The sequence below is a fragment of the Panulirus ornatus genome, chromosome 58 (assembly GCF_036320965.1).
Source record: "Panulirus ornatus isolate Po-2019 chromosome 58, ASM3632096v1, whole genome shotgun sequence".
Classification (NCBI taxonomy): domain Eukaryota; kingdom Metazoa; phylum Arthropoda; class Malacostraca; order Decapoda; family Palinuridae; genus Panulirus; species Panulirus ornatus.
This window is the reverse complement of record NC_092281.1, coordinates 31576393-31585592: the sequence shown is the minus strand read 5'-3', so window position 1 is coordinate 31585592 and position 9200 is coordinate 31576393.

The window sequence follows — 9200 nt, the reverse complement described above, 5'->3', positions numbered from 1 at the left end:
CTTATCCTAAGGTGGAGCAGTTGACCCTCTCCACCAGGCTGGTACACTTGGTCTGCACCAGGTGGCTCCCTCCTGGTCATCCTGAGTGGTTGGTTGCTGTGTGGGATTTAATGACCACTGACTTGTGAAGGTCATTAGGCCAACCATCATTTTATCATCTGATAAAACACGAAGCAACGTCAAATATTAAATGATCCACCTAAACTATTGAGAATGATGAAGTCTGATATTGTTACGTTACGTCATCCAATCTTGCCACTTACATGTTACGGTAATCACGACTACATACATAGTGTTGTTACGACTGATATTACTGTATGTACTGTAGTAAAGTACTGTGGTTATGTGGACACCAGACGAGACCATCATTATGATGTGTCACCAACATATATCTATAATGCTTCTATAACCACCACGATCAAGAGGTTATAGCAACATTATCCTTGTTTCACCAACATGTATCTATAATACTTCTATAACCACCACGATCAAGAGGTTATAGCAACATTATCCTTGTGTCACCAACATGTATCTATAATACTTCTATAACCACCACGATCAAGAGGTTATAACAACATTATCCTTGTGTCACCAACATGTATCTATAATACTTCTATAACCAGCATGATCAAGAAGGTTATAACAACATTATCCTTGTGTCACCAACATGTATCTATAATACTTCTATAACCAGCATGATCAAGAAGGTTATAACAACATTATCCTTGTGTCACCAACATGTATCTATAATACTTCTATAACCAGCATGATCAAGAAGGTTATAACAACATTATCCTTGTGTCACCAACAGGTATCTATAATACTTCTATAACCACCACGATCAAGAGGTTATAGCAACATTATCCTTGTTTCACCAACATGTATCTATAATGCTTCTATAATCAACACGATCAAGAGGTTATAACAACATTATCCTTGTGACACCAACATGTATTCTATAATGCTTCTATAACCAGCATGATCAAGAGGTTATAACAACATTATCCTTGTGTCACCAACATGTATCTATAATACTTCTATAACCAGCATGATCAAGAATGTTATAACAATATTATCCTTGTGTCACCAACATGTACCTATAATGCTTCTATAACCAGCATCATCAAGAGGTTATAACAACATTATCCTTGTGTCACCATCATGTACCTATAATACTTCTATAACCAGCATGATCAAGAAGGTTATAACAACATTATCCTTGTGTCACCAACATGTATCTATAATACTTCTATAACCAGCATGATCAAGAAGGTTATAACAACATTATCCTTGTGTCACCAACATGTATCTATAATACTTCTATAACCAGCATGATCAAGAAGGTTATAACAACATTATCCTTGTGTCACCAACATGTATCTATAATACTTCTATAACCAGCATGATCAAGAAGGTTATAACAACATTATCCTTGTGTCACCAACATGTATCTATAATACTTCTATAACCAGCATGATCAAGAAGGTTATAACAACATTATCCTTGTGTCACCAACATGTATCTATAATACTTCTATAACCAGCATGATCAAGAATGTTATAACAATATTATCCTTGTGTCACCAACATGTACCTATAATGCTTCTATAACCAGCATCATCAAGAGGTTATAACAACATTATCCTTGTGTCACCAACATGTATCTATAATACTTCTATAACCAGCATGATCAAGAAGGTTATAACAACATTATCCTTGTGTCACCATCATGTATCTATAATACTTCTATAACCAGCATGATCAAGAAGGTTATAACAGTATTATCCTTGTGTCACCATCATGTATCTATAATGCTTCTATAACCAGCATGATCAAGAAGGTTATAACAACATTATCCTTGTGTCACCAACATGTATCTATAATGCTTCTATAACCAGCATGATCAAGAAAGTTATAACAACATTATCCTTGTAGTTGTTGGATCAGTGTAGAGCAGAACAATACCTGGTGAACATTACTTCCTGGTGGCCGCCATAAATACCACCAGTGTTTATAAGCTCACACATCACCAGGGGTTAAGATATGGTGTTAGCCCTCACTGCTCTATATAGCACCAGCCACGGTGGGTGGGCCTCCAGGTTATACCTCACTCCTACTCTTCTATATCTCTAACTTCCTTGTGATCATCTCACTTTGAATAACTAGATCTTCACATAACAGTTGTTTGTTGCTGTTGTTGTTGTTGTTGTTGTTGTTGTTGTTGTTGTTGTTGTTGTTGTTACATGTTGTAGGTTTATGTTCTGCCACTGGACGACTCGTTCTCTGATCTTACCCAACAGATAAATGTTTGTGTCGAGACTCGTCAAGTGCTTATCATACGGAGTCTGTAACACGTAAGTCTGTCTATCGTTCACTATACTGGATAGTAAGTGGTAAAGGTTATTAAAGATATCTACAACAGAATCTGTGCCACACAACAAAACATACAAATCACAACATGATGACATGTTTGACCATCAGCAGGTAAGGTCATCAAGCCGCACCATACATACGTCAGACGGTAACATCAGTTGTATAACAGGATGTATATATGTTGTTGGATTTAAGGGCTATCTGCTTGTGGTCATGAAGCCAGAATGTGAACAATAAGTTCAACATAGAATGATGGTCCAAGTCCAGCAGGTAGCTGCATATGAAGCTATGAATGTCTGTCTTGATTACTGACGACATATAGGGAAGTGTTTGGCAGGAAGGTGAGTGTGGTGGAGTTTGCTGGAGAGTTCTCGGGAGTGTTGTGAAGAAGAGATAGAAAAACAGACTGAAAGGAGGAGGGTAACAAGTCCTTGGGCTCAACCTAGGTGCTACATTGTCAGTCAAGCAAGACATCTAAAATAATCGCCAGGTTGGTTGGTTATTTGGGCTTGTGGCTCATCCACTGCCAGGGTTTATAAAGTCAACAAGTTAGTCATGATCCTCAATCAAAAATACCTGAACACCTTCACATGTTGAAGATATTTGTAAGGTCATACACACGCTCACTAAATATTTGGCCCATATAAGTAAGGTTTTCACCCCTATTGATTGCAAGGGTCATACCTGCGGTAAAGGTCATGTTATAACCATCAATTGAATCATCTTGAACAGTTTTCCCAGAGGTTCAAGATGATTCTGAGACCGTACACGCTCTCACCCTGTTTGGTGGATTCAAACGTACAGCGACATATGGAAGGTGAGTCAGTAATGAATCCTTTATATATTCTACTTTTAAGTCACCTAACGATCCTTTTAACGTATTATTGTGTGAACAGATGGAACAACCTAATATAGAAAGACGTACATCCAAGAAAGTCATCAGTGACGACAAGTAGGATAGAAAAACCTGAGAAATGGTTGTTGGTGATTGTGTGAACAGTATTATTATTATTACCACACATCACCAGCACACCTTTGATGGCGCTCCTACACCTTCGTATTATTATTACCACACATCACCAGCACACCTTTGATGGCGCTCCTACACCTTCGTGGCTGCTGCACTCTACACAGGAGCAGGGGATGATGGACACCTTTGAGCAAGAAGGTTCTTCGACGAGACTGTACTATTTCTCTCCGTCCTTTGAGGATGACACAGCCTTGCTAAGGATGACTTGTCACTGGTGGTGACACAGCTGACGGATGGAGTCCTGTTACACCTTGTGAATAATATCTCATGACCAAAACAGTAGACTGGCCAGGTTGACAAGCGTATTGTGCACTTCAACTGACTAATGATGTGATAAAGAAAATTACAAACATAAATTTTTATTGTAAGGATCAAATCAATGATGAAACAAATATAGTTAGAATGATTAATGAAACAGAGTGTGGGAAGTGACACAGCTTTGTAATGCTTGGTCACTTACAAATGATTAATACGAAAGCGTTAGGTATCGACCCGCAGGAGAACGTGTTTACAGATCTTTATAGAAGACATATCTATGTTAGATAAACGCCATATCAAGGTAATATCTTAACCTGGGACGTGTAACATCTGTGTGGAGAGACACAGCTTTCTAATATATGATCTACTCCACCGGTGAACTTTGACAACAGAGTTATACAACGCGTCGCTGGACAATATTCACCTAATACCTATAACGAATTTTTATATGATATACGAGACATTTGTTGGAAGTAAACATAAGAAATAATGATAGGAAATAAGGAGAGGGAAAGTACATATTTTCTTAAATGCTGAATGAATCCTGTTTTAACCTAGTTATTTTGCGTTGGATTTTATTTTACATATCCAGAGGATAATATATTCTGGGGCTTATGATTATTATGCTTTCAACACCTTTTTCAATTTCTTATCATTTTTACTGGCTAAAAGGCCTTGATTCTTAAGAACCATTCAAATGCAACACTGTACATATTTATTATAAATCATTTATCACATTAACCATAATGTTTGTATCTTATTCTATAAGTTGTCAGTCACATTCTTAAGTATATAACAAATTCGTTTGACTCAAGTAGATGCATATAACTATATCCACATTTTTAGATATATACATATGGTTCTTAGTTTATCATCTTTTTAACTCCAAGTTTAAGTGATCCTTCTAAAGAAAATACTAATCATTACCTTGGATGACGTACCTGAGTCTTTATAACAGAAATAATGAACAACTCCTGATTGTTGAGGTTGTGTATACAGGTTGAAGACCATTAGTTCACCAATGTTGTACAGGTAATGATAAAAGTCAACATGTATATAACTTTAATGTTGGACATATACTATGGATTCAGGCTTTATGACTGTTCATATGTTTTCAAATATACCAACATTACATTGACGATATACGAAATACTACCATTAAATTGTTTGGTCATAAAGGAGATATTCTGATCACTTCAATAATACACATGTATGTTTACCTGTTACAAAGAGATCCGTCATATTGTAAAGCCCTGTGCCAGCCAGGCAGCCAGCCTCCCTAACAACAAACTACCTGTTAGTCAAGATCAGATAAAGAGCCGGGTTGAGGTGAGTGCCCGTACCAAGCATAGACCTAGCATAGACCTGTCATGGTACAGACCAGTCATATGGAGACCTGGTGAATACAACAATTAGAAACATTCCATATTTGAGGAGACCTGGCAGGTCTAACTATGAACCAATTTCATCATGATCGTATGATATGACCCCGTACCAATACAGGGATAAATTGTAATACTGAATTGTATATGAATTTCGTATTTCGATGGAATTAACAATAAAGATGAGTTGCCATAATTATGAGGAAACATGTCCACATTCACACTCACCAACCCTACCCAGACAACACGAGTCGTATTGATCATTTCTAAATTCATCGGACACATCCGGGAAGATACTTTTTTACTGTGTGTACTTTACTTTAAAGTTAAGTTCATTGGAAATAGAGCGAAACTAACTGTCTGTATAACCAACAAAAATCACTATGAGTCATACATATCTATCTACGAATGACGTCACGTCTGATGTCACTCGTAGCAATGAACACAAACTGGTGGGCAAACGTTTGACCTCAGATGAGGTGAAGTATTTTATCTTCAATGTGATTGTTAACATGGAATAATTTACCAGTTAGAGTGGTTGGAAGCAGCATTATAGATACGTTTCACAATAAACTTGAGAAATATTTCCCTTCAAGTTCAAGATTAACATTATTTGCGTCTCATCATTAGTCACACTGACAATATACAGGTTTATCTTTAGATTATCTGTATGTCTTCCACTACACTAATGTGTGAGTTCCTGATATCTTCCACTACACTAATGTGTGAGTTCCTGATATCTTCCACTACACTAATGTGTGAATTCCTGATATCTTCCACTACACTAATGTGTGAGTTCCTGATATCTTCCACTACACTAATGTGTGAGTTCCTGATATCTTCCACTACACTAATGTGTGAGTTCCTGATATCTTCCACTACACTAATGTGTGAGTTCCTGATATCTTCCACTATCACCATCAGCCTCGAAGTGACCCAATGGTCCACTGCTGTATGAATACCTTTACATTCCTTTGTATAATGGAATGTTTGTAACAACACAGTAATTAATCACATATCGGAGATTTGGCACTGTATTAGCTCCACGTCTTATTCATGGGCCATCAAAGAGCTATATGTGTGTGGTCATGTTTGTCTGGATGTGGATGACAGGGGCTTCCTCTCTTATGTGAATGGCTTCTAATCTGTGTAGTCTCCAGCGATCACTACAACTAGTAATGATTTTGATGTTATTCATTATAATCTCCCTCGTTAGTCTCGTTCCATGCTTTTGTTCATGATGATGTTTGATTCCACCTTCTTGTAAGTGGAGCGAGAGTCGGTGGCTCAGGGTGAAGGTGTATTAATCACCATCTTGAAATTAAATATGAAGTCTATATAGATGCAAACTGGCAGGCAAGTCAAAAATCTAAATTCTAAACACTGGCGCCTTACAAAGGAGAAACATTTCTTCGAGGGAAGAGAAAGATGAGTAATTACATACTAATATCTTAATCATGGTACCACGTCAGTCTCTCGTTCCCTTACACAAGTCAAGTCCAGTCTCTCCTTTGCCACTCCAAACCTCCAGCCTGACCCAACAACACTGTGGTCTGCATGATGGAAGCACACATGAAATATTCACAAGAATTTCCTTCTCTACACTTGCCTCCAGAACTTTCTTTTATGCTTGTAGGTCCAAATGTTTACGCCAGGCCTTAGCACAGACACCACTGAGATCACCAGCAGGTCAAATGTATACTGTAAACACATAATGACAAAGGAAAACATACTTACGGTTACGTACATACATGCAAATATAACCTTAATGGTCAGGTCAAAGGTTAGGCCATCATAATACCTGAAGGTCGCGCCGTCGTGTTCAGCCACACAGATCTTTCAGAGCTTCATGCCTGAGTACGATACCACATTACCAGCTTCCAATATTATACTACCTTTCCCGCCACACCACACAACAGCCTCACCTTAATGTCATGCAACATCAACATTATATTTGGTCTCTGACGACAACCCCCGCCACCACCAGCAGACCCATGCAGGCCCCCCATGTCACTTACGTCACTACAGTTTCCAGGCATTTTAGTGGCTGTTAATTACCACTCCTCTGACTCAGGCAGCTTTCTTACCTTCCTGTCTCACCCAGACGTTGTCTGCTGGCTCTCACTCCACAAACATACAACCTCTCCTTCCCAGACATAACACATCACAACACCTTACTCCCACCACTTTGATCTTTTTCTTCGTGACAATATATTTCTCTGCGGAGAGCGTTACGCGCTTGCCCTGCCTTTTGGCAAAATCTCGTTAGATGAACTCATAAGCCAGAACTCCTCTCTCTCTCTCTCTCTCTCTCTCTCTCTCTCTCTCTCTCTCTCTCTCTCTCTCTCTCTCTCCCCAGCCAGCCACTATGAATGTAGATTGCGTGACTGAGTGGGAGCGATGAAGTTCTTGCCATATGACGGCGAGCCACTCTGCACCCCACCTACCCACCCACCCAGCACATATCAACTTGCCTCTTGGCTGAGAGAGAGAGAGAGAGAGAGAGAGAGAGAGAGAGAGAGAGAGAGAGAGAGAGAGGAGAGAGAGGAGAGAGAGAGAGAGAGAAGAGAGAGAGAGAGAGAGAGAGAGAGAGAGAGAACCTACCTACGATTATTTACGATCACAAAAAAAATACTGAAATAAAGGCCCCGCCGGGAATCGAACCCGGACGAACTGTTTATGAGGCAGATGTGCTAACCACTACACCACGGAGCCATTTGTCAGTGGCGGAAAAATCTCTTATATATCAACAAACGTGACTGAGGACTTAAAGAATCTGGTACAAACATAATGGTTATTGTGATAACTGATTTGTTTATGATGAATATGTATTGTGTTGCATTATAATGGTTGTTCAGTACCAAGATCTTTAAGCCTGAATCCTTAAGATTATATAAGAAATGATAAAAACGTGTTAGAAACATAAAAATTTGTGACTTTTAAAGAACAGAACGATTATCATGTGGGTATCTAAGAAATAAATCCAAAACAAGACGTTAGTTTAGGGCAGGAGTATTTCATATTTTACCAAAAGATTTACCTCTACGTCCTTTATCTTTCATCATCATTTCTTATGTTTACTATCAAGAATGTCTTTTACTAACATAAATGATATGTATAGGTATTTGATTAATGTTTTCCAACGACGCGTTGTATAACTCTTCGTTAGTGAAGTTCATTTCGTGTAATGGATCATGCATTACAAAATGTGTCTATCTACACAAGTGTTACACGTCCCAGGTAAAGATATATTCTAGAGATAGTGTATATCTAACAATATATATGTGTTTTATAAATATTTATAAAAAGTTTTCCTGAGGGACAATACCTAAGACTTTCGTATTAAGTTGATCAGTTGTAAGTGATCAAGCATTACAAAGGTGTGTCCATTGCCACAGGTGCTACTGATCCGGGTCAAGGTATTTCACCATCTTTGTATCTTTAACCTTTCTAGTTATACATGTTTCATCCCTGATTCCATCCTCACAATCGATGACCAATCAACTACCGCGGAGGCGTAGCACAGAAATCATTGGGCCGCAGAGGACCAATCATTAATCGCAAGCAGCAGCGGTCCACCAATAGGGAGTCGACACACAGTAGCGCTGGCCAAGTGGCTACCGGGGACACAATATGGAGGAGTGGCCACGCCCGGACACTGGTCATCTGGGTCTATTCCTTGCTCTTCATAATCCTAAACACAATATCTTTTCATCGTAGGGAATTTATTACCTCATTAACGGAGTTACGATCTGCCTTTATTTCCGATCGTTTGAAGATAGTAAGAAGGTCGAGAGTGTGATGAGTTGGGACACAAAAATAGTCCTTCTCAGGAGGAGGGTAAACAGGTCCTGAGTCTCAGCCCAGGTGATGGTGTGAACAGTATTATCATTATTACCCCACATCACCAGCACACCTTTGATGGCGCTCCTACACCTTCGTATAACGAATTTTTATATGATATACGAGACATTTGTTGGAAGTAAACATAAGAAATAATGATAGGAAATAAGGAGAGGGAAAGTACATATTTTCTTAAATGCTGAATGAATCCTGTTTTAAACCTAGTTTATTTTGCGTTGGATTTTATTTTACATATCCAGAGGATAATATATTCTGGGGCTTATGATTATTATGCTTTCAACACCTTTTTCAATT